The sequence below is a fragment of the Eriocheir sinensis genome, chromosome 27 (genome assembly GCF_024679095.1).
Source record: "Eriocheir sinensis breed Jianghai 21 chromosome 27, ASM2467909v1, whole genome shotgun sequence".
In the NCBI taxonomy this organism is placed as follows: domain Eukaryota; kingdom Metazoa; phylum Arthropoda; class Malacostraca; order Decapoda; family Varunidae; genus Eriocheir; species Eriocheir sinensis.
Genome location: NC_066535.1, coordinates 17131068 through 17158413, shown reverse-complemented (window position 1 = coordinate 17158413; position 27346 = coordinate 17131068). Strand labels below are relative to the sequence as shown.

The following is a 27346-nucleotide window of genomic DNA, read 5'->3' as shown; positions in this document are numbered from 1 at the left end:
CTCTCTCTCTCTCTCTCTCTCTCTCTCTCTCTCTCTCTCTCTCTCTCTCTCTCTCTCTCTCTCTCTCTCTCTCAATATTACTTAACTTTACGAATGCGGATAAATCCTTTTTTTTTTAAACAATGATACGCCGTGAATGAAAAATATAATGGCGGCAAACTTAAATGTAAACAGATAAATTCAGACTGCGCCAAACTGTTTTCCACCTTAACATTCTATGATGTAAAGAAGCAACGTCCTGGTAGCCTTTCGACGTTGTCTCATTTAGGTTTGACAGACCACAGAGTTGGGTCATAGGGTCTGTGTAGTTTGACATATATATACATATTCTCTCTCTCTCTCTCTCTCTCTCTCTCTCTCTCTCTCTCTCTCTCTCTCTCTCTCTCTCTCTCTCTCTCTCTCTCTCTCTCTCTCTCTCTCTCTCTCTCTCTCAGCGAGGCGTGTGGTGTACAACAACCATTAGGGCCGTGCCGGGCTGGGAACCCAGATCACTCTGATGGACAAAGAGACAGTCTCGCCTGTATTTCTATGCAAATCCCGTAAATCTCTGCAAATCCCTCTTTTGTTCCAATGGGCTTCACTCTGTGTCATCATGCTTTTTTTATGCGGCACGTTCGCTCTGTGCCACACTTGTTCATGTCCTTGTTGTGTACCAGTTTGATAATTATTGCATGTTCAATTTCCGTATGTGGTTATTATTTGACGGATTTTTTATTGACATTTATTACTTGCGTCGTCAATCATGAGCGTCGGCTAAAAGCACTCCCTGATTAATAAACGACGCCCGCCATAAAGCTGTAGTGTGATTGTGCTGTGTGTGTGTGTGTGTGTGTGTGTGTGTGTGTGTGTGTGTGTGTGTGTGTTTTATCTCACTCTTTCCCGGCGCAGCATCTGAAACGCTATTTTTCCTCCATTCACTCAACATGCTGGGGAGAATAAATAATACTAAACAATTTCAACAACTCCTGAGCTCCCAACTTGTATCGCACCTTTTATGCTTCACGCCTGTCCCTCCAGTGCTCGTCCTCCTCTTTTCAAACCTCGCCTCGCCTCCTTTTCTCTTTTCGGCATAGACGTTTTCTTTTCCTGTTCCCTTTTTCTCTCTTACTTTCACGCTTTCTTTCTTGTTTTCTACTCTAAATCCTTAACTGTGTACTGCCTTGCTCTCTCTCTCTCTCTCTCTCTCTCTCTCTCTCTCTCTCTCTCTCTCTCTCTCTCTCTCTCTCTCTCTCTCTCTCTCTCTCTCTCTCTCTCTCTTCCATGTCCGCTTTATCTCTTCTTCTATTTATGTTCTCTTGCTCTCTTTCTTCATGTCCGTTTCTGCTCTTCCTTTCCTGACTCTCACTTTCTCGTTCTTTACAACTTCCTACCTTCTCGCCTTGCCTTCCTCTCCCGCCACGCTCCCGCCGGCAGAGTCAAAGTTAGGTGTCTATGTAAACTGACTTATCTCCTAACTTTCTTTCCATTTCGTAAGTCCTGTAATTTGGCCGCCTCCTCGGGGAGCGACACTGCGAAGGTTATCATTTGCTTGGCCACCGACACAATCTCTTTCAGCAACAGGTTTTCCGCACTGAGAGCCAAGCCACACGATGCCCTTTCCCCTTGACACAATCTTCACAATCAGAATGGAGTGCGGTGCCTCTGTGTGCTCTAGAAATACGAACATGGAACTAACATATACCACCAACGTAATATCATTGAGAAAGTCTTCCTCTCCAGCACGCCGAGCCACACACTCTCCCCTGGACACTATCTCACATTCCGTATAGCGTGTGTGGTTCCTCTGTATGCGATAGAAATTTAAAAATGGATTTAGGTGAATGTATACTACAAACACAAATGTAATCATGAACTGGTTTTCTGCACAAGACCACGTTATGCACTCCTGTCCTCCTTTTGTGGGAGAAGAGTTTTGCTGGCCTTGTCATGTCCTTGAACTTCCTCCATTAATGTAAAAAAATATAGTGCCCCAGTCCGCGCTAGATATATGGACACGGAAATAAATGAACCTACATATACCACAGGCACACACACATGCATGCAGCCTGCGCCTTCCTCCTTGACGCCATAAATCACAGACTATCCATTACTCAGGCCGCACCTCTGCACCAACGACCGACTTTCTAATGAACGAACACCCAGCGCTCCCAGGGATGATCCACGCCCGCCGACCCCTCTCGTTCCTCCCTGCTGTAGTGAGCCATCCGTCTCCGCCCCTACAAATGAACCAACACTATTTATACGAGAGCAGGGAAACAATTCTCGTATTGTTTGGACAGCGCTCAGAGGGCCTGCCTTTGTTTACAGCCGTCACGAGAGGCTCAGCCGCAGCCAGAAGCAAAGCGGCGGCGAGGCATTAGGAACAGACGGCTTTTCACACCCTGCCGCTGGATAGACTTGCATGGGTGTCTTGTGCGGTGGAGGAGAGGAAGGCAAGAGGGGGGAGGAGGAGCCGCCTTGCCTATGTCTCTGTCTGCAGCCGAGGTGTGGAACTAATTAGCTATGCACAGTTGTATATTCAGTAACGTCTTTGGTGCAGTTTGTGTGTTTAATTGTTATATATGCCCATGACACTGCTACCCAACGTATTTGCTGGCAACGAGTAATCCAGTGTGTATTTCACGGCCACCGGTTGTTGTTGCTGTTTCAGACATCTCTGGCACTGCTTAAATATCGTTCTGATATAATTTGCTGCACCCTATATCGGAATGGACGTAAATACTTGTGCTGCTACACGTTTTATGATATTTGTTTTATAATGAAGTATCGCGATACGATATCCTTCGCAATACTTTACTTTTGATCGTGTGGACGTGTTACGAGTGTTTTGTGCCGGGATCTATTTTCCTGATACATCCTACCGCAAGATTAATAAAATAAAATGTCGCTTATAATAATTCAGTGGAAGGCGTTTGTCCCCAATCTCGTTTTATTTTTTTATTTTTTTTTATTTTATCGACTTTTTAAGCGTTGTTAAAGTTTTTAAATATTTGTTCAACTCAATGATTTTTTTTTCATTCTCTCTCTCTCTCTCTCTCTCTCTCTCTCTCTCTCTCTCTCTCTCTCTCTCTCTCTCTCTCTCTCTCTCTCTCTCTCTCTCTCTCTCTCTCTCTCTCTCTCTCTCTCTCTCTCTCAATATGAGTAAAGTTTTTTTTAGGAAATTTCGAAAGAAATGGAGTTTTTTTGTTTCTCGTTCCAACTTTTAAATTGCTCTCTGAATCTCCACTCAATGTTTCGGAATTTGTTCATGTGTAAATAGAAAGTATTCTTTGTACCGTGGCTGCCGGAGGACGAATGGAAGCGAAAAGAAAATATTCAACACTGCCGGCCCGGTACGGTTCACGCAGCCCGGCGACGAGGACCAACAAAAATACCAATATTTTTATTATTATAGATATTTTTATTGTTAGCATTGTTAGTATTAGTATGATTACCGTTATCACTATAATTCTTACTACTATTTTTTATTACTTTTATTATTACTATTATTATTATTATTATTATTATTATTATTATTATTATTATTATTATTATTATTATTATTATTACTACTGACAGTAGTAGTAGTAGTAGTAGTCGTAGTAGTAGTAGAGGTAGTAGTGGTGCCGTTACTCGTCATTCCTTAGGGCCGCCAGATAAGGGTCGGGGCTAATGATACATGTGACGGAGGGGAGGAGATACAGCAGCGATACGACCGCTCATAAACCTTCCTTTTGGGGCTGAATACTGGAATGAGACCGAGAAACATAATCGTTCATATATTTTTTCCCCACAATTTAGCGATGAGACTCTAAGATGGAACGGAGAGAATGCGAGGAAATAACGAAGTCCCCGACACACTGAACTTTTCTTATATTGCCAAGAATATCAAGCAAAACCATATTGCACTCCATAGTCTACGTTGTTTCTGAAGATGAGTGAGGTTCATTTAGATGAGAGGAAGTCGGCGTTACCTCAGCCATGCCACTTTCTCTCACCTCTAATCGCCGCGCCAGTAAGTGGGCGTGGGAGGTAATTATTGGCTTGGGCGATAATGATCAATTAGTGGTCGGTGGCGGCAGTAACAAGCACTCACGCCCTGCAGCCAGCAGGACGCCACCCGCCCCGCTACTTCTGCTCAGCCGTGTCCTGCGCCTTGGAGAGACTTACTAAGTTTTTATTTCTCGTGTTAATTCAGTAAAGACGAGCGAGTAACAGACTAATTGTGTCCCCGCGCCAAAGAATATCCTGGTGTATTTTCTTAAAGTCGGAGTTACTGGTACAGAAGTTCTTCGTGTCCGCAATCACCTTGCGTGCGCTCAGCTGAAATTGAGACGGAGAATCCTCTAATGTGTGAATAGCTCCTCCTAACGCACGCCGCGGCTCCTTCGAAAATGGGTTCGTGAAAGAAAGTTGAGCCCATGTTTCTCCAAAAGTTGGTGGAATTTCGGACCCTGGGCGACGCTTCGGGCTGGCGAGCGCGAGGCTCATATCTGCACCCTCCGTTGACGCTTCCTTCACTGGCTTTGTAAACCATTTTTCTCAACTGGGCCCAGATCCCTCGGGTTTTGGCAGCGAAATTTTTCAACTTTATCACCTGTGAATTCAACGCCTAATGCGGAAGAGTCGGTGGGTTGGCATCGAACCCCCAACCCGCCTGACCGATGGCTTTGGGGACAGTACATTATGTTTGTGGAAAAGGGGACGGCAACACAAGGGAAATTCGTTACTCTCACGTAAAGAATCATTCCTTGAAGTCTTCCTCCTATAGCCATTGAAAAACTCTTAAGAAAAAGTTAATGTAGCAACTCAGGAAGAGACGAGCATCGCATAGTACAAAGATCCCGGTAAGAATTAATGGCTGGAAAGAAAGCTTGCTACCAAGAATTCTAGTTTTGGTGCCTCCAGCCATTGTGATAAACTGTCCTCTTTAAGGCGGTACTCATAGCCAGCGGTTCACCAGGCAATGTCCAGGATGCTCGTCTAAAACTCCTCGATGGCCTGCACTCGGTGAACGTTCTTCCTCGTGGCTGTGTTACAGGGCCGCTCGGGGCCGCTGAGCTGTGGCTGACGCTCGGCACCCAATCGATAGGGTCACACGGCTGGAACAAACGGTGTCTTCTAGTATTTTTTTATTTTTACTTCGAAGGTGCTGGAGCCGTGCCCGGGAAGCCAGCCAGGCACCAGGCCCTGCCACCGTCCCCTCCTCGTGGGTCCCTGGACAGGAAACCGTATTCTTAGCACACTTCCAGCCAGGCCTTGATTTACATGCTCCGTCCGTCGCTTACAGGGCAATATGACTAAAATGGTTCGTGCACTAAATCTCGCTTATCGAATATCAATGTATCACGGGGGCAGTCTACTGGACGCAGCAACAGACCCCCTTAAAGCCAAGCAGAGGTGAGCGGGAACAATCATAGTAGAGAGTGTGTGATGAAGCCTCGCCACTCCCCCTGACGGCCCTCGTTCCCCTGGTGCTCCTTGGCCCACTCCGCCTCTAAAGGTCCTGCAATATACGAGATTATCGGGCGGCGAGGCTGGGAGTCGCACACAGTTGATTTACTTGAGGTTTACTTGTGAAGGTGATAACATACAGTCTTTTGGGCCCGCTCATCCGAGAGGCGCGCCGGCGGTTCAGATTTATGTGTTCTTTGCGTAGTATATTTCTTTAATGGTCGTCCTCCTTTCACTGTTGTTATCACTGCTCTTATTTACTGCTGGCCTTATCTCTCCCGGAGGCTGGCATCGGAACATTAACGCACTGACATTTTTCCGACCCGAGGACACGAGATTTTTTTTTTTTTAACGGGTGCGAGGAAGCGTCACATCACACACCACCACCACCACCACCATCACTGCTACCACCACCACCAGTCACGAGTCACACAGCTCCCCTAACCACGACTATCATGAGCTCCACCGACCACAGCTAGAAGATTATCCCGAACCTCACCAATTACGACCACCACCACCTCAGTCGCTATCAACTACACCAACCGGAACCCTGACGACTGACTACTACTATAACGACCACTACGATTACTGTGACCCAAATCAAACACTGCCACCACGACCCTCCACAATCTAAACTACCAAAACCACCATGCCTTCCACAAACTGCGACACCACAACACGACTCCAATCACGACCACCATGATTTCCACGACTATATACAGTGACTCCAAGCAAAACCAACCCCACCACAAACAACAAACAAACAAACAACAGCCTCTATCATCCTCTCAATCCTTCAAACAGACCCAAGAGCAAGCATCAATAAATCTCCGCCTTCTGCCAATAGCCCAGACTCAAGAAAATACACAGTAGATCGCAAAGTACACAAGACAGCCTTTCTGAACCGCAATAATACATAAACGATGAGGACGGAAGGAGGCAGCAGGAAGAGCCACACACAGGAAGCCGTCCCGAGGTGTGTGTGTGTGTGTGTGTGTGTGTGTGTGTGTTTGGGGGGGGGGGGCGAGGGGGACGACAGGACGGGCCACGGTTTTGTTTACAATGGAGGGAGGAACAGCTAGCGTGGAGGGGCCAACCAACGTTCCTCTCTTCCTTTCTCCCCTTCCTCCCTTCTCCCTCCCTCTCTCCCCCACCCCCCGGCCGTCGAGAGTTACGTCCACCACAACTTGAAGGGACGCTACGTTAAGTTTGCATATTTTCACGGATACGGACAAAGGAAGGAAAACACTTTTATACCCCAGAATAACACTCGGCCACGAGTCGTAAATAAAAGTGAAGTGCCCGAGGGAATAAAGGTAAGAGGTAAAACAAGGCGGGTTCGTACAGACAGACTCATGGAAGGGTAAATCACAACGCACCGATAGTCTTTTTTTCCCCATCGGTGAAATATGTGCAACTCTCGTCTTGGAAGAACGCCAGGGTCGCTCGGGAACATGGATTTGCTTCTTCCTTCTGCTTTCTTGGTAACTTTATGATGACTGTGTGTGTGTGTGTGTGTGTGTGTGTGTGTGTGTGTAGCGCCTGGTTATTATCTCCCGCCTTGATACCTTGTTTAGTTTAAACTGATTTATGAAAATTCGACACTTCAACGTCCAGCACCATTTTATTTTTCCTTTTTTTGTGTGTAATTCATTTGTTCCTCTCTAGTACCCTTTTACTTCCTCCCCCTTTCCGTCCTTCCATTCTAGGCGTCGCCTCTCAGCGTGAGGGAACATGTGAAAAAGACGATACATTTGGAAATATTACTCGTTGTCACAACATATAATTCTGTCTCAATGGCTTCCTCAGGGTGTGGATCTTGAGATCCTGAGGTGACCGTGACAGCCAGGTTATGAAGTAGAACATTTAGCTCTTTCCAAGTGGTCATTTTTCAACCAGCTCGACAAGGCAGACGAGCAACTGGGTGGGCTCTGCACCGACCCGGATTCGGGCTAACCTGTGCACCACGGAGGGGGCACGGAATTGCTGGGCATGAGACAGAGGCATGACTCGCCACTGGAATACCAGATCAGGAAGGCGAGGAGGGCGTCCAGCCGAAGAGGGAACCGTCAGGAAGCCCGGCCGCCTAAGGTCACCCATTACAAGGGCTCCAACAGACCTTTTGACAAATTATCGATCTGAATCTGGTGTCTTTTCGACCGTCGGCTTCATAAGGATTCAGCCCACAGTCCAGAGGTCAGATGGGCATTGACAGGATCTTGAAGGGCTAAGGGGGAGGCGAACACACCCGGAATACTCAACGTCGCGTGGGTTTACACGCTTTAAAAAAAAGATGAGAGGGAGGGGAGATATTGTAAAGCCCCGCGAGCCAGGACAACAGGATCCTGCCGGGCCGCCGGGGCGACACACTGTAAAGGACGCGGGGACACGCATTCCTCACCCCAGCTGCAGTGAATGGCGCGCCGCCCTCTCCAGACTCCCCGCCCGCCCCTTGGCCTCGCTGGAGTGGCCGCGAGGGAAATTTTCTCCACGATTATGTAAATCTGGGAATGTCTCTTTAATAATATTGAGCTGCTGGCCTCGTGGTGGCTCCTGCTTAGAGCCCTACTCTCGGGCTAGTTCAGCCTCAGCAGCGGAGCCATGTGTACAGCAGGCCATGTTGATGACGTGAGTGGTCTCTTTACCTGTCCACCACTGTGTGTGTGTGTGTGTGTGTGTGTGTGTGTGTGTGTGTGTGAGAGAGAGAGAGAGAGAGAGAGAGAGCATAGCTATGACTATGTATATTCCATTAATAATAACACCAACACATGCAAACAACCAACACATCATAAACAGACACGCTGCGCATATTCGTCCTCATTCATCTCCTTCCTCTTCCCCTTATTCGCTCCCTCACTTCCCCTCTCCTCTCTCTCTCTCCCTCCTACTGCGTCTCGATGCCTGGCAATAGGAACTTGATTAAGGAAGGAAGGCTGCGGCCAGACAGTCCACCACCACCACCACCACCACCACCATCACCTTAACCACTACCACGTCCGGACAGTCCCGAGCAACACACACTCACCCTCCACCTCCAGTATAGTCCAGTGGAAACCTACCGCTGCCAAAACATCCCGGGACTGTTGGCAGCGTGATGGCAGGAAGGAAGCACTGTCATATAAAAAAATTACTGACCGGAGCGCTGAGCATAATGCCTTCCTGAGTACTGGATGATGTCTGACACTGCCGCGGTATGTCTGTCAGCCTCGCGGGCACGTGCGGACGGAGAATCGATTTATTTTACTTGTCTCGCTGATAAGGTTTAAGGGTTTGCGGTGTTCCAATCCTCCTCCCTCATTCGTACTCTGCGGTTTGTCCTCTTTTTTTATACTTGTTATAGTAAGTATGATGTGGATTAGAGTACACTTTCTTGCGTATTTCCAGCCGCTGTCTCGTTGCCTTTGTGTGACTATCTCGACGTTTTTCTTGCAAGCATGAAATATCTCAGCGGTGGCGGTAATTGAATTGTGTGTTATGATGCGGCGTCAGAGCCACGGAGGATTTCGGGGAGGAGGTGGTGGGGGTGAGGGGGGAAGAGTTGGTGGTGATGGAGATGGAAGTGGAGGTGCTGAGGGAGGTTGTGGGTGAGGTGGAGCAAGGGCAGGTAGTGGTGGTGGTGGTGGTTTTACAGCTCCAGAGAATTTCTTTTATCCGTCTCGTCATCCGGTAATGCGGTGAAGCCTCTCCCTTGTAGAGTGTGTATTACAAATTCATCATTAATATTCTCTCGCAACACAAAAGAATTCTGAGATGCAAGAAATAATAAGTTATCTCAAAACTTTAAAACTGCAATACTCTCTCTCTCTCTCTCTCTCTCTCTCTCTCTCTCTCTCTCTCTCTCTCTCTCTCTCTCTCTCTCTCTCTCTCTCTCTCTCGCTCCAGCCAACACGGAGAATATTCCCACTGAATCGATTCACGCTCGCTTACTCACCTCCTCCTCATCTCTTAGCTCCTCCCTCCTCCTTGCCAAATGATGAGTTCTGGAGGATCATCTTTTTCCCTTGGCGAAAATTCCTTGCTCATCCTTCACCCTCCGACCGTGCCTCCCCGCCCCGCCCAGCCCAGCCCACTCCGCTCCTGCACGCCTCAACAGAACACTACTTCGCTTGCAGTATTCAGGGAAACGCGACGGCACACATTTTTTTTTACTTTCTCTCTCTCTCTCTCTCTCTCTCACACACACACACACACACACACACACACTTTCTCCTAGAGCAATCTGTTTCCGGACTTTTGAATCTGGATTTGACAGGCACCATCACGGGCGAGTCTCGAGTTATTCTGCGAGGAAAACTTGAGAGCGCCGTCGCGAAAACTTAAGAATTTCTTGCTCCATTTCTTAACTCGGCGGGAGGCTCGGCGCGGCCCAGCACAGGCGGGCGAGAGTCAGGAGAATGCTTAAATGATGCTTCTTGGTTAATATATATAAGTTGGGAGGATGTGGAGGCGGGAAGAAGTTTAAAAGTGTTGATGGCGAAAGCGTCCCTCTGGGGATGGCTGTGGCGGCGCTGGCGGTGGTGAGAGATGAAAGAAGTATAATCGTGGTGGTGGTGGTGGCGGCGTAGGTGTGGGGAGAACATGGTGGGGATAGAAACACCAATGGGAATGGACGTGAAAGCATAAAATAATATAATGATAAATAAAAAAAGGCTAGTGTCGCAGCGGGAAGAACACCCTAAACTTTGTAAGAATATGGTTGGCTGTCTCACGTTATGTAATAATTCTGAGTACATCTATAATTATTATTAACTAATGGTAGACGAAGAAGAAGTAGTAGTAGTAGTAATAATAATAATAATAATAATAATAATAATAATAATAATAATAATAATAATAATAATAATAATAATGAAAATAATATGTAATACTAATGAAAACAATAAAATTCAAAACACCACCTATCGTGCGCCAATAATAATGAGCCTCACCCTCGCTCTTCATTAATAGCTGGAGATACATAGTTATTACACCTCGAACCGGCCACACCCGAGGGGGCTGGCTGCCTTCCTGCTGTGGCGGTGTCGGGTGGGGGAGGGGCCAGGGAGGGTGCGGTGTGGGTGGGAGGGGGAGTCAGACAGCAGGTGGTACGCACGTCAGCTTAATACACCAACATGGTATTCGGATCGGACGCAATTAACATGTGCTGTGCGGTTAATTATTCCGGCCTGATGCTTATCATTTTGGGCTCCCGACACCAACACGGTTCTTCCATTTCATATTTGCATAAAAAAAACTTAAAAGCTAAAAAAAAAACGATAATACCTCCAGCGGGAAGAATGGTATAAGTCAGGAACACACTCACGGTTTCCGCAGAAAATTTTAAGCCAATTAATTTTGAATTGTTGAAGGGAAGATGGAATAACAAACTTACACACACACACACACACACACACACACACACACACACACACACACACACACACACACACACACACACACACACACACACACACACACACACACACACACACACATGAACACCAAAAAACACACTTGTTAACACATAAAACAGACTAATACACAAACAAACACGCAAACACAATAAATAGACAAGCAAACATAAACAAACAAACAAAAACAACATCACTATCACCAACACCACCATTAGTCGCAGCGAGAAAACTCCCCCACAAAGAAACAAACACACATAGAACAAACATCATCATCATCATCATCATCATCATTAGCACCAGTACCGGCCAGGAGAAGCCTAGACTCGTGTCCCTCGCTCGCCGAACATTTCCCGGAAGCCTCACATTGATTGCCCTTTCAGCAGCTGTCCCGAGGTGATTTATGCGCCCATCCACATCGTTAATAGCCGCTTCCTTCACTGGTTCGCCTCATTTCACTCCCATCGAACGTCCCAAGAGCACTATCCCATCAAAATCTCCCATTCTCCATCATCTTCCCTCTCCCATCCTTCGTCTTCTCCCATTCCCCTTCATCCTTATCTCCCTTCCCTTCATCCTCGCCTCACAGTATCAAACATCCCTTCCCGTAACCATCTCTCTTCCTCCTTCATCCTCCTTCTTCCATCCTTCGTCTTCTCTCATCCTTATCTCCCTTCCCCTTCATCCCTTTCCTCATCCTCACTTCACCCCACCAACCATCCCCTCCCATTCTAATCTCCCTTTCCTCCTTCATCCTCACCTCACCTATTCACACGCCCCTACCCGTAACCATGTCCCTTCTCCCCTTCATCTTTATTTCGCCCACTGAAATGTCCCTTTTTCTATTCATCTCCCTCCCCCTTTTAGTCTCCCTTCCCCCTTCATCCTTACTTCATCCCCAACTGTTCCCTCTCTTACCCATCTCCTGTATTTTCTTATCCTCACCTCACCTCCACCACCACGACCGTCCTTGTCTCCCCTCCCCTCCCCTCCCCTCCCCTCCTTCTAGTGCTCCCCGCCGCGCCCACAGAACGGCCTGTTTCTGCTGTGTCAGTCGCGGTGGGGCAGGTGTTTTCCAGCCTCGCAATAGGGCGGCGAGGTGACAGTTTCCTCGCATCGGGAAGTCTGCAACACTTGTTTTCCTTCCAGAGCAGGGGAAGGGAGGGGCGGGGAGAGCAAGGGTGGAAGGGAGATGGCGGGGAAGGAGAGGGAGAAGGGCGAGGGAGTGGGAGTAGGGATATGGAGCGAAATAGAAGGGTGGTGTGAAGAAGAGGGTGCGACAGACGGGGCGAAAAAAAGAGACGAGTGTTTGTGGAGGAATGGAGGGGAAGGGAAAACAAAAATTGGAGGAAAGAGGGGGAGCCGGAGAAATAAAAACTGATAAAAGTGAAGGAGAGCGAGGCTGCCAGGAAAAAGTTAAATACATTTTCAAAAGAATAACCGCAGAAAAGATCTGAAATATATTTGTAATCGAGAGCCAAAAAAAACATAAACAAAAAGACCAATACCAACAACGCGGTGAGATAAAAAGTGACAATTTAAATTCAACACGTAAAAAAAAAAACTTCATACATAAAACGAAAATTATCATGTATAATTTTCGAAAGAGAATCCTTCAACTATAAATGCTCATATAGAAATACTAAAAAAAATTTATATGTAAAATGATCAATTAAAACATGAAAATAGTAAAAATGCTCCGATATGGCATACCTTTAATAATGCAAATAAAGGCTTAAAGAAAGGATGCTCATAAGAAATAGTCATATAAAAATGCTAAAATAATTCCCTTCCCTTCCATTGTATTCTCTTTTATCTTCCCTTCAATTCTCTTTCCACCGATTCCATTCCCTATCACCCTCCCTTCTCTCCTTTTCCTTCCCTTCCTTTACTTTCCCTTCAATCCTTTCTGTATCTTCTCTCTGCAACCCTATCATTCGCGCCCCTTGAAGCAGGCACTGATGTCACCTCACCACCTTGCACGCGGGACACCCACTCATCTGTCACCCGTCCCCGCGCATCAGGTGTTGACAGGTATTATTACGAGGGGCGTGACAGACACCTGAGCGCGTCCCACTGTTACTTTACGAGACCTGCTTTATTCTCCCCGACCCGAGAGCAATGGCACGGCGAGATGGAGGGCCTGAGAGAGACAGAGAGAAAGGGAGATTGAGAGAGAGGAGAGATGGAGACAGACGGCCAGTGAGAGATGTGACAGCCAGGCAGATGGATTTGAGAGAGAGAGAGAGAGAGAGAGAGAGAGAGAGAGAGAGAGAGAGAGAGAGAGAGAGAGAGAGAGAGAGAGAGAGAGAGAGAGAGAGAGAGAGAGAGAGAGAGAGAGAGAGAGAGAGAGAGAGAGAGAGAGAGAGAGAGACGAATAGTTAAACAGACAGACAGGCACAGCAGGTAAACAGGCAGGTAGAGAATCATAAACATTTAGAGAGAGAGAGAGAGAGAGAGAGAGAGAGAGAGAGAGAGAGAGAGAGAGAGAGAGAGAGAGAGAGAGAGAGAGAGAGAGATTCAAAACAAAGCTCTTCTTACGTAGGAGAGAAAATAACTCGGCGCTGTGCGAGAGGAAAATATTTAGGGAGCGTTAAAGCAAGGGTGTGGAAACGTGCGCATTTGGTGACGGAAAAAAAGAGAATATTAATAATAATATGCCGGGAAAACACGCCGCGACAAGAAAATGAGAATATGCATTGTTATGGTCATGAAAACGCCGCGCGCGATACAGACCCTGAAACGATTGTATTAGGAGAATTTAAACTCTTCTAAATTGAATACAGGGGAACGGTTTTAGAATTTTACGCGTGGAATTATTATATTAATCCCGATGGTGAAAATAATGAGGAGGGGGGTGAGGATGATAACGATAGTGGTGGTGGGGATGGTGGTTATGGTGGTAGTGGTGATGGTGGTGGTGGTGAATTATCAAGTATATTATCAGTTCCAATACTAGAGATCGGCAAGGGAACATTATATTACTTTATTCGTTGACGAGTGCGATGTAATGCAGCGTTCAAAGATTAAAGGATCCCTATGTAATTAGTGCAAGGGAGTGAAGAAAACAAGCCTTTACGATGGAGGACAAAAGAAAAACTCAACCAAATAAAGTAATTCGCATTTTTACAATTTCTGCAACATTCTGACAAGTTTTGTGTTGCTAGTTTTTGCACGGAAGATCACTTACATTAGCTCTGGTTATAATTTCCCATCCTTATCATCATTATAATCATCATCAGGATTAATAGTTCAAGAATTAACATCCTAAAACAGTTCATTTCCATAATGATAGTGCGATAGACTATTATTTGGGTCGCCACTACTTCACCAAACAATATTACACACCAGACGGCGAGAGACATGCAGCTATTACTATCATGATGCATGCAAATGGGTCGTTAGTGAGACAAGTTCGCAGAAAGAAGCGTTCAAAGGGCAATACTCGAACACTCCAGCAGCATCCCCAAAAACGCCTCCCCCACTAAGACCTCACTCCTAACTCACACTTGCCGCTCATCAGAAACGCGCTCCACCACTCCTTGATCCACCTCTGACGCACCAGCACCCACACAGCCACTGCACCCCCACACATTAGGGCGTGGGGTGCGCACCTCCCCTCACCAGCCCCTCACTCCCGTCTCACACACTTGCCGCCCGTCAGCCGCTCCCTCATTACCGCCGCTCGCCGCTGACAGTCGTGCCGATGCGACAGGTTGTCAGTGCTGCCTTTGGCGTCAGCAAGACGAGCGGGACCCTCACGTCAGCACCGACGATAAGGGATAATGAGAACCAGCTGCTGATTACTCGTCTAGTCTTCTCCAAACACGACGCCCGAGGAGGAGGAGGAGAGGACATGAATTTAGATGTGATGAAGGATGGGTAAAAGGACCATTCGAAACGTTGCATAACAAAACACTGTCAAATCCATCTCTCCCCCCCCACGCACGGCAAATCTTCTCTGGTTCCAGCAGTTATTTTGACTCCGCAACTACCTGTCTTTTGGTTTCCTAGTTTCTTTCTGTTTCCACTCATATTTTGACATTATCTTTAGTCCACCATGGCTCCCTCCACCTCTTCCGATAATCCTCCACCTCTTGCCCGAAGGATGCTGCGTGGGCCATCCAACCTGCCCCTCCTTCAACACCCCTCCCTCATAATAGTCGCTGCTGACAAGAGTCTGTGTTACTAAGGCTCCCAAAATAGGTCTCATGATGCATTCGTTTCGCTGCGATCCGGTTCCACAGGAATACATTTTCGTTCAACTTACCTGAGGCTCAACCAGTTTTTTCTCAGAGTATTTTTTCTTGACTTTTTACTTCAAAACTCCATATGGTTTCCTGGCAAAACAGAACATACATGAAGTAGTGCTATAAAGTCTGCGTTATGCAAAGTTAGGAAATTCACACACACACACACACACACACACACACACACACACACACACACACACACACACACACACACACATCATCTTCATTCCTCCCGTCGCCTCGCAGGAGTGGACGCGGCCAGCAGTGTAAAGAGAAGCTGCTTAACGACCTGCTTAATTGTTCGCATTATCCCCCAGCTCAGGTGTTCCGACAGGTGACGGAATTCATTATCTTTTTTTTCCTACCCTGCACTTAACTTATGAAGACGATACGGCGTCCGGTGTAAGTAAGGGGGAGGAGTGAGTGAGATGGATGGAGCAGGATGACACGAAGCAAGTGGGACAATAAATCGTGTAGAAAAGAGTCTGCGAACCGTCTGGGGGAGGGTCGTGAGAAGGGAGTACTGAGAGCGGGTTGTCACTGAGAGCACGAAGGACTGGATAGACAGCTGATAGAGAGGAAGGAGGCGCGTAAAGTGGTGTGAGGTGGACATGGAAACGACAGCTGATTGGCGAAGGAAAAAAGGTATGGGGTAGTACATGCGAGATGGACAAGAAGGCAATGTGAACAACGGGGGAGTCACTGAAGGCACGAAGGACTGGATAGACACCTGATAGAGAGGGAAGAAACACATGAAGTGGTGTGAGGTAGACAGGGAAAGGACAGCTGATAGGAGGAGGAAAAAAGGTGAGGTAGTGAATACCAGATGGACAAGAAACGTGGCAAGTGAACAAAGGGGAAGAATGTATAAGACAAGCAGGAGGGGAGGTGATAGAGGAAGCTTGAGGGAAGAAAACAAGACACAGACATGAGATGATTGGGGGTGAAAGCACATGTCTGTCTCTCACGCTGCTTGAGATGAGAAGGGACGCGACACACACACAGTGGGTTGTTAGGGGCGAGAGGGGCGAGGCGAGACGAGGCAGGCTGACTCAACCCGTCACTCACCCGCTGAAGACGATCCCTCATTACCTGGCCCACCTGAAGGAAGGGTTTGGGATGATGGGACGTCTTGGGGGATGTGTGAACTGCTGCGAGAGGTGACGTAAGGGATGGGATGGTTAGAGGAGGGCTAGGAGGGAGGGAATCTGAAGTGGAGGAGGGCTGGAAGGGAGGTAATGCTTGGGAGAGGGAAGGTGGTGATGATGGGGAGAGCAGATGGGAGGAATACATTGTTAAGGTAGGAAAGAGAAGGATGGCGAAGGAGAGACAGCGTGAGGGTGGGATGGAATGAGGGGAGAGAGGAGTATGAGGGTGGCGAAGAGGAGCAGAGAGAACATAGGAAGACGAGAGGAGGGATGTGAAGAGGAAGGGAAGGAAGGGGTGGAATGTGAGGGGGTAGAGGGCAGATAAAATAAAGGGTAAGGGTGGGATTTGATGATAGGAAAGAGGAGGTGGTAGTCAGAGGGAGGGAAGGGCAGGAGGAAGGAGGAAGGCGGTTGTGAGTGGCAGGAAAAGCAAAGAGTGGAGGGGCGGAGGCGGTGACAGGCGGCACAAAGCAATACAAAGGCAAGCAAGTAAAAAAATGACCGTGCGGCCCTTACCTGAGGTGTTTGGGAGAGACACTGATTGCAGGTGGCGCCGGAAGGAACGTTGTCATCTGAAAGGAGAATGGAGAGAAAATTGTGAGAGAAAAATACACAACTATGGTAAAGCTGCGACCGACTGTCAGGCGCACGAAGGGGAGGGAGACAGAGTGTGAGGCGGAGATAAAAATCGTGGAATTTGTCGGGTCAACGCAGACGAACGGGGAACAGAGGTGAGCGGGACAAAGTTGGAAAGGCGTTCGTTCCACAGAGGGCTGGTATTGGCCGTTATGGAGCATTGTGGCGGTAATGGTGTCGTTGGTGGAGGCTCCGTGCGAGGGGGCAGGAATGTTGCGGAGAGCGGCAGGCAAGGTCACCCGCCTCACCTTGACCTACAGTGACAGTTCTAGGTGGCAATAACGGCAAACTGAACACTCCTCTTTTGGTTCCGTGTAGTCTTTGGGGCGCATTCTCAGACGCTTTCGGCTCCACAACAATTATTAGTCGAGTTCTCGTGCGCGTTTTTTTTTTTTTTTTTTTTTTTACGTCCATGGTGCAGGAGCCTTGCCAAACTATCCCTCTAGGCTCATAAAACTACCCCATGGCGATACTAACACAACCTCTACGAACGACTTAAGAAATGTGGGTGGGTGTGTAAGCCTCTAAATGTTAGAGAATATGAACTTTCGAGTGAGCAATGACGGTAAAACACACAAATACACACACACTAAACAGATAACTGCCTAACTAACTAAATAACGAACTATCCGACTCAGTACGCAAATAAATACACAAATAAACATATAAAACATCAAAATATAATGCTCTAATCTCTCTCAATCTATCTATCTATCTATCTATCCATCTATCTATCTATATATCTATCTCGTCATTTTCCTTTCTTTCCCCAACGTGCGCCTCTCCCTCCTACACTATTTATCTGCCTTAATTCGGGCCCACGCGGACGCTTCCTCTCCCGCGCATAAATTCCCGCCTCCTGATATCAAGCGGGAGGGAGGGACGGAAGGAGGGACGAAGGGAAAGAGAAAAGAAGGGATGGAGGAATGGAAGGAGAGGCGGGGAGGAAGGAAAACACGAACACTGAAGAAAATACATGTGTTTTAAGCTATACTGTTGTGGGTTTAGAGAGAGAGAGAGAGAGAGAGAGAGAGAGAGAGAGAGAGAGAGAGAGAGAGAGAGAGAGAGAGAGAGAGAGATGGCTAGGGTGTTGCAGAGAGAGACAGTTGGAGGAAGAGAGGGAGGGGAAAGAGGAAGGGAGAAGGAAGAACGAGGAAAGTTTGGATAATAAAAGAGAACAGAGAAGTAATAAAGAGCAAGACAGAGAGAGAGAGAGAGAGAGAGGGGGGGGGGGAGGTAAAATTCGCAGAGGAAAGAAATGAAGTGTGAAAATAAAATGAAAATGCAAAAGTTTGAGCACGACAGCATAAAAAAGTATAAAAAAGAAGAATAAAAGAAACAGTGCGGGCGGAAATGCACACACACACACACGCACACACACATTGCAGGTATGTTTCTCTCTCTCTCTCTCTCTCTCTCTCTATATATATATATATATATATATATATATATATATATATATATACGGTGATAGATGATAGATAGATAGATAGTTACGAAGACAGATATGTAGATACACAATATATATAAATAGATAGATAAATAGATGAATAGATAAGTTAGCACTTAGTCAATCTCTGTTTACTGTAAAAATATGAATGTAGAGATTCCTGATCCCTAATAGCATGGATAAAATTATGCTGCTGATCTCGTTAACATTAGGCAAATCATTAAAATCCTGCAGGGCTACAAAATTAATAACAATGATTACAATAATAACAGTAATAATTAAAATACCATTATTATTATTATTATTATTATTATTATTATTATTATTATTATTATTATTATTATTATTATTATTATTATTATTATTATTGTTATTATTATTATTACTTTAATAGTAGTAGTAGTAGTAGTAGTAGCAGCGGTAGTAGTAGTAGTAGTAGTAGTAGTAGTAGTAGTAGTAGCAGTAGTAGTAGCAGTAGTAGTAGTAGTAATAGTAGTATCGTCATTTTCTTGCGGTTAACTGAAGACGTGAAAGTTACCCAGCAAGGTGGCTCCATAATGCTGCGACACAAGATCAATCGAAAATGAAACTAACTTTCCCTAATAGTTCCTCGCGGCTAAGTGCAGGCGGTGGGCGGGAGGGACGGTACGAGGCGGGGACCTCAACCCCTGCAAGGCCTTCTGTATAATATGACATAAAAAAAAAGGAAATATATCATCGGACATCCGCTCGACTTCCACAGAACAAGAGAGCGCACGGTTAATTTTAGGTGAGGTACTAATTTGAGGAAAAGGAGGAGGAAAAGAGGAAGAGGAAAAGGGGGTAAAAACGTTTTTGACTTTGAAGGAAAATGGTAGTCGGGTCAAGTTTTGTGTGACGTACTAATTTAAGGAAAAGGAGGAGAAAAAGAGGAAGAGGAGGAGGAGGAAGAGGGAGATCAGGTAGAAAGATGAGCCTATAACCACCGCTTTCCCAACAATGACCATGAGGCGGGGTTTGTGTTTGTGTAGGAGGAGGAGGAAGACGAGGAGGAGAAAGAAGAAGAGGAGGAGGAGGAGGAGGAGGAGGAGGAGGAGGTACAATGACGAGGAGCCCCCCCCACAGAACACTCAGCCCAGCACGCCGGCACGCGGGGCTCAGTCGATGGTGCAGCTCGTAACTCGTGATCATAACCGCTTGACTCGCCTCTTATAACGTGCGACTCCGGGTGAGGCACAGCGCTGTTACTCGGCGAGGGAGACACCCACCCAGCCGAGGGAGAGAGAGAGAGAGGATGTGTACGTGACTTTGAGAAGGGCAGCTACTTTAGACTTAATAACAAAATAGGAACACTCAATAAACAGAAAGACGGTCGTAAAAGTCGTCCTTAAAAATGATTCCATGAGACAAATAAGTGGAAATAAAAAAGTAATGTATAAATAGATAAGAAAAAATGAATATCAAATAAATACAATCCACGGTAAACAAGAAACGCATACCTGGGCCTGGCAGAAACAGGGTGGACTATTAATGCTGCAACCGGTTACGCCTTACCCCAAACAACATAGAAAAGGAGGGGACCTGAGTATAGGGTTCAAACAATGAAGACTGGCCCTGAGTGAATTGGGTGGGATAATTTATCGATGAGCTAAATCTAGACTGCCATACTGGGAAGATGAGAGAGGGGCGCTGATGCAAGACTCGCAGTGCAGTAGCTGTGGTGTCTTCGAGGTGGCTCCCAAAATACCTACTTCGTTCAGAACCTCACAGCTGACCCACATACCATCCAGGACATCACGCGAAAACAACTAAACATGTCTAAGTTCTATCGCGTGCAGGAGAGAAAATAAACAGTAACAACGCAAGTCTTACTCAAGCGGCCGCGTGCTTCCTGACTGCGGGGTCGTAAAGCCATAAAAGTATGCAAACCTGATCTTGCTCAACATGGGAAAAAAATCCTCGAGGGTCACGGTCGCTATTACACAACGCCTTACTGATCTAACTGAGGCGGAGGCATGATGGCGAGAATGGCAAACAATAACTCCTTAGTCCCGGCGTTCCCTCGTAGTAGCACTTCGGAGTAGGAAAGATAAATCCTCGCTCACTTCTACTCACGGCGAGGCGGCGAGGTACGTGGTCGGCGGGGCACGAGAGGCGCAGAACACATTAAGGCTGGTGATAAACGTGGACTCTCTGCGACGGAGGACAAAGCAGTGAAGCAGTGCGCCGGGACAGGGGGAATGTCACTTCATTTGCATCGTGAATAGCGCCGGATTAGAGGCTGTAAAGAGGGGAATAGAGATACTTGGGAGTGGAGGAGGCCGCTTCAAGTGTGGAGAAGAGGAGAGTGGGAGAGGGACGGTAGTTGTAGCGCAGTAGTTGTAGTAGTAGTAGTAGTAGTAGTGATGGTGGGGGTCGTGGTGAGGGTGATGATGGTAGAAGTAGTCAAGGAGGTCGTAATAAAAAAAATAAGGAGCAGTTTGGAAGACATATAATGATGATGATGATGATAATAATAATTACTATAATGATTTGAAATATCACAAACACGAAGAAAAATTAATTTAACCCCCCCCCCACACACACACACACTCACTCATTACACACTACCTATTAATTATGCAGACGGAATCCTATAATGAAAAAAACTAAACTAACAAAAACATTTACTTTCCTCGAGATCAAAGCAGGTAAGTAACATTTTAACACAAGCGTGAAACAATACTGAACAAACACACGAAAGCGGAGAAAGGAGCGAACATGCAAGCGTTCAAGAGGCGCATTAAAGCTGACACAGTTTCAAGGTTAGGCAGTCGAGGGAAGGCGAAGTGGCGGGCAGGACGCGAGGGCAGAGTGGGCGAGGGGCGGAGGAGGAGGAGGACTTAAAGTAGCAACATGTGCCATCAAGGGGTGCATGAGCCTTACTTTCCAGGCCGCCGAGAGGATATTAAGGATCTCGGATCACCATGAATGTAAATGCCATGAGAGAGAGAGAGAGAGAGAGAGAGAGAGAGAGAGAGAGAGAGAGAAAACAGGAAGATAAAGAAAAAACACAAGAAAAGAGAATATTTGCGGAAACAAACACTAAAAAATACAAAAAAAAAAAGAAAGTATGAAAGCGATTTAAACAGAAAACGAGAAAAAATAATGACAAAGAAACAAGGAAAAGAAAATAAGAGCAAACAAACACTAAATACACAATAAGAAAAAAAAAAATTGAGGGAGAAGGAGGAGGAAATTAAGAGACCACATAAGTACCCCTTTGCTACGGTCAACAATCAAGGTGAATAGGAGAGGAACAGGCATCGTCCCCTGAGGCAGTGTGTCGCCTGTCCACCCGCCTCGGCCGCCTCACCCCACCATTACCAGGCTTCGGAGAGAGCTAGGGAGGTGGTACGACGCGGCGCTGCTTACCCCTCTCTCCCTCTCTACCTCCCTCTGCCTATATCACTGACCATACACCAGACTACCCAAGCTGGACCACACCGCAGCCACGTCACGCCAGGCCGCACCACAACACGACCACATCACGGCACGCCACACCACGCCGGGCCAGAATTATTCATCCCATCACGTTTCTCCGCGTCATAAGCAACAAACAACACCGGATTATTATACCGAACCACTCCGCGCCACACCACGCCACACTAAACAAACATGATTTTTCTGTCTCTGTCTGTCTGTCTGTCTTTCTCTCTGTCTCACTCTCTCTCATAATTTGTTTTGTTTTGTTTCTTTTTTTATATATTTTTGTTTGTTTTTTGTCTTACTTATTCTCTTCTCTTCTTTCTCTTTTATTATTATTTTTATTTCGTCTTTCTCTCTCTCTCTCTCTCTCTCTCTCTCTCTCTCTCTCTCTCTCTCTCTCTCTCTCTCTCTCTCTCTCTCTCTCACCCAACATTTCCATCCTTGCTCCTTTCCATTTGTATTTGTCACCATTTTTTCACAGTTTCCTTGTTTTCATCTCTCTCTCTCTCTCTCTCTCTCTCTCTCTCTCTCTCTCTCTCTCTCTCTCTCTCATCCTTTCTTTCTATTTCGAGATATGGTTTGTAGTTTGCATGAATTCACTTTTGGATATTTGATAAACGCTATTTTATTCCCATTCTCTCTCTCTCTCTCATACGTACTTTGTCTTTTTTCCTTTTTTTATTTCTTTTCTTTTGATTTCTCTCATGCTTTCTCATTTTCTTCTCTTCTTTCTTTCAGTATAATTATTTCATCCTCATTCTGCATTCTCTCTCTCTCTCTCTCTCTCGCAGCACTGTAATCAAGCAGGAAAACTTAAGTAAAAACAAAAAATAGCCAAGATTAATAGGGAAAGAAATAGAAGTACTGGCATTACCTTGTCTATCCTCCTATTAGCCTCAGTTCCCCTCCTTCCCCGCCGCGACGACCCAGGAATGACGGTGTTTAACTCATTATTTTTTCCTCCTCTCCCCCACAGGTTGGTAAAGAAGGAGTGCATGAACCTACTACTACAAGCGTGGCGATGAGACCTGATGGAGGGTACAGTGCTCGTTGTTGTTGCTGTTGTTTTATTCTCTTTCTCTCTCATAATATTAGATGCAAATACTGATCCCCCAGATGGTGCCGGTCCCATTTCTCCCCTCTTAAAAGTCTTCCCTGCCTCCCCGATGTGATTCCCTCCTCATTCAAGCTATCTCTCCCCATCTGGCTCCCTATTACTCCCTCTCTCCCTGTCCCACCGTCTTTCTCCGTCCCACAGATTATATACTCCCCTTCCTCTCCTCCTTAAAGTGCTATACTCCCTCCTTTAACTTCCTTCCCGAAATTATACACTCCCCAATCTCTCTCCCTCTGACTCTGACCTTCTCTCGTAAGTAATACACTCCCTCATCCAACTCCGGCCTCACTCCACTTCGTCTCCTCACCCCGGCAACTCCCCAGCTCTCCACAACGCACTCCCCATCCTACTCCGTCCTCACTCCACTTCATCTCCTCACTCCGGCCACCCCACAACACACTCCTCATCCTACTCCTCCCCGGCCTCACTCCACTCCATCTCATAACAATCGGCCACTCCCTAGCTCTCGAGAGGCCCCGTAACTCCCATCCATTGCACCTGGACCCGCCCCAACCAGACCGAACCCAGTCATACCTCACCCCGCTCCCCCTCACCCACTCCCTCCCCCTGTACTCCTCCCCCCCCATACTCGAGCCCGGCCCACCCTTCACTCTCCAGTTTGCAAGGAGGTAATCAGCTGTACTTAATGACGTTTACGCATTTCACTTCAGTAAGTCTTCGATGAACTAGACTCTGATTAAATGCAATTACGATTTTTTCCTCTACTCGGTTGTCACAGCAAATTCTACCCCCGGCGTCATGGGAGTTCGTTTTATTTTTTTTCTCTTTTTCGTTTCTTTTTTGGTTCGTTTTGCTTTGTTTTCTCCGTCTGTTGCACCGAGGCACACACACACACACACACACACACACACACACACACACACACACACACACACACACACACACACACACACACACATACACACTAGGTCGATGCGTTCCCGTGTGCCTACAATGGACGGAGTGAGTGAGTCAGTCCTGATCATGCAGTCATTTGTGTTTCGTTGGTAAATATTCACTTCCCATGTACTATGTGTATTTACCTCCCCCTTCCCCCCTCTCTCTCTCTCTCTCTCTCTCTCTCTCTCTCTCTCTCTCTCTCTCTCTCTCTCTCTCTCTCTCTCTCTCTCTCTTACCTGGCAAATGACCGCAGCACCTCCTGCCAGCCCTCATTACTTACCTGAAGCTCACCTGTCCATTTCGTGCCGCCTTCTTTTCCTCCTCCTCCTCCTCCTCCTCCTCCTCCTCCTCCTCCTTCCCACACTTCTCGTCCTCCAACATTAGGGAAAGACAAGAAAAGATAAAGAAGTGCAAGGAAGGAAAAGTGAAGATAATAGAGAGAGTAAAAACACGAGGATAAAAAAACAAAAAGCTCAGGCCAAATAAAAAAAAAATACAGGAAAATAGCAAATACACAAAAAAATATATGGGACGAAAAATCGAGAGAACTGCGAAATAAAAATAGCTACATATGTAAAGAAGACAAAACTGGCACACCAAAATATCAGTCTGGGGAAAAAATATCCACGTTGAAAATATATATGAAAAGTCAGTCCGTCCAGTGAGATAAAAATAAAGCCTGATGATCCCTGTCACTGATAAGGAACACACACTGGTCAAAGCAAAGAGAGGAGGCGGGAAAATGCGATAAAATGACACACAAACGGAAAAGTAATGCTAGATAGATCGATACATGGATAGAAAGATAGACGGTTGGATATATATAGATACGAAAGAGAAGGAGAAGGAGAGGAAAAGAGAGAGAAAGAAAGAAGAGGGAGCAGCGGTATGAATGGTACAAAAGCGAAACAAATGGTAGAGATAGACAGATAGATGGATAAAAAGATAGACGGATACACAGATACAGATAAGAGAGAAAGAGAGAGAGAGGGAAAGAGAGGAAAAGAAAAAGAGAGAAAGAGAGAAAAGGAAAGAGGGGGAGGAGCAATATGAATGACATGACGTGGATGCAAAAGAAAAAAAGAAACTGAAAAAGGCAAGAGATAAGCTGTTGGCCTAATGGAGAGTACACGTAAAATGCGAAAGAGGAAAAAAAGAGGACTAAGAAGAAATGGTGATAGTGGAGGAGGAGGAGGAGGAGGTGGAGAAGAGAAGGAGGAGGAGGAGGAGGAAAGGAAGATAATCTAACCTCTTCCCCCCTCTCCCCCCCTCGTATCATTGTGTTAAGTCGGGTTGCACAAAAGAGGAGTTCAAAAGTTCGCGTCCTCGTCTTCCTGATCCGAACTGTGACGCCGCGGGGGAGGGCAAATACGTGTGAAGGGAGGAGGAGGATAAGGAGGAGGAGGAGGAGGAGGAGGAGGTTTGCGGCCCCATAATGCCCCACGAGCAAGCACGGTCAGGTTCATAATTCATCTATTGTGACACTGAGATTTTCAAGACATACATGGCAGGCATTGTTCCTCTCTCTCTCTCTCCCTCCCCCTCTCCCTCTCCCTCTCTCTCTCTCTCTCTCTCTCTCTCTCTCTGACCTTTAATGACCTTGTCCGTGAATGTTGTGTGTAACCAGATGAACGTAATTCTTGATATTTGTTGATCCATTTTTTAATCAGCGGGTTTACGATATTTTTGGGGGAGGGAGGAAGGGAGGGGTTGGAAATACTGTTGTTTTTTCGTTTATTATTAAAGAGTATATTTATGCGTGGACTTTATTACATGCACGCTTGTTATCTCTGCGTGTGTGTGTGTGTGTGTGTGGGTGGGTGGGTGGGTGTGGGTGTGGGTGGGTGTCACAAATTCCAACAAACAGCAATATTATAACTCTCTCTCTCTCTCTCTCTCTCTCTCTCTGCACGCGTAATAATTCACACAAAGCTCATTAAATCCTTGACTCACTTCTCACTCGACTCGTGTACGCCATTTCGACACACGCAGACTCATCATGTAGCGCTTCAACCCTCCATGGCGCCTTTAATTCATCGCTGCTTATTGCCTGCTGGTCGCCCTGTTCATCTGCCTGTCTGCATGTCCGCCCTTCTGTCGGCTTGTTTAGTTGTCTGTCTGTCTGTCTGTCTGGGGGTGATGTAGGAGAACGGTTATCGTGCGTCAAGAATTCGCATCATTTTGACACCTGAGTGCTCATTTTTCACTTAATACCAGTCGATACGTAAGGGAGAGAGAGAGAGAGAGAGAGAGAGAGAGAGAGAGAGAGAGAGAGAGAGAAGGAAACGGAGAGAGGGAGAGAGAACAGGGGAGGGAGAGATAGAAAAAAAAGCAGTATATTTATTGGCCGAGTTCCCTAATACGTTGGGGCGGGGCCTTCCTCCGGGTGTCATTTGCATAGCGCTGCTCCGGATCGACTATGGAGCGGGGGACAGCCACGGTCGGCACCATATCCCATTTTCTTTTTGAGGGATACTTGACGTGTTTCTTGTGGCTCCTCCGCGTCGTGATGAGTTATGGTGATGGACGGGCAGAGGGGCATTCACGAAGGAGGGGAGGAAAGGAGGAAGAGGAGAAAAGGATGAGCAGAGGGTTAAAGAAGAGTGAAGAAATAGAAGGAGTTGGAGCATTCATGAAGGAGGAAAGGAGGGAGAGGAGAAAAGGATAAGCAGAGGGTTAAAGAGTGAAGGAATAGAAGGAGTTGGACCTATCATGAAGGAGGGGAGGAGGGCGAGGAGAAAAGGATGAGCAGAAGGGAATATAGAAGTGTAAAGGAATAGAAGCAGCTGGAGGAGGATGAAAATGGAGGGGATTTAGAAGAAGACGAAGAAGGATAAGCAGAAAGTGGAAGATGAGAAAAAGAAAAGAAGCGATTGGTGGATGACGAAAATGGACGGGATTTGTAAGGAGACGAAGAAGGATGAGCAGAAGCTGGAAGAAGAGAGAAAGAAAAGAAGAAGGGGCTGGAGGAGGATAAAAATGGAGGGGAGGTGGAGGGAGACAAACAAGGAAAGTCAAAGAAGAGTAAACGAATAGACGGAGCAGCAAGAGGAGGATGAAGATGAGAAGATTCAACCCGATCCAACCATCACCTCCACCACTTTCACTCTTTCCTCATATTCCGAACCCTCTCATTACACTTCCCGTACCGACCTGACCTCCCCCTATGACCAATACTACCCCGACTGTAACCACCACCCGACCAGCACGACATTCCGCACTCCACAAAGCGCTCCACCATCACGGCCTTACCTTCACTCTTAACATATATGAATCCCGACCGACCCGAGATATGTAAGGGCACTCCGACCACCTTGCTGCCCCCCCTGACGATGCTACACGGCCTCGGGCAAAGGTGATGACGAAGTGTACCGACGCGGACCACCAGGAGAAAACGAAGGGCGGGAGGGATGGAATGAGCGCTGCCAAGAAATATGGAACAGAAATTTACATATTAAGTCTCGTTTGGGGGGTTGGGGCGAAGGGCGAGGGCGAGGAAGGGAACGATGGTAGAGGGAAGTATGGAGATAGGCAGGAAAGTTGGGATGGAGTAGACCTAATGGAGTATACCG

General features: G+C 46.7%; 1 long non-coding RNA gene across 1 annotated transcript in view; it reads right to left on the bottom strand.

Moving 5' to 3' along the window:
* Nucleotides 1-27346, bottom strand: part of LOC127004209 (uncharacterized) — a 111059-nt gene that overhangs the window by 25444 nt on the left and 58269 nt on the right. The window contains exon 2 of the long non-coding RNA XR_007757687.1: nucleotides 16741-16796. This is a non-coding gene — a long non-coding RNA (uncharacterized LOC127004209). The remainder of the gene's footprint in view (nucleotides 1-16740; nucleotides 16797-27346) is intronic.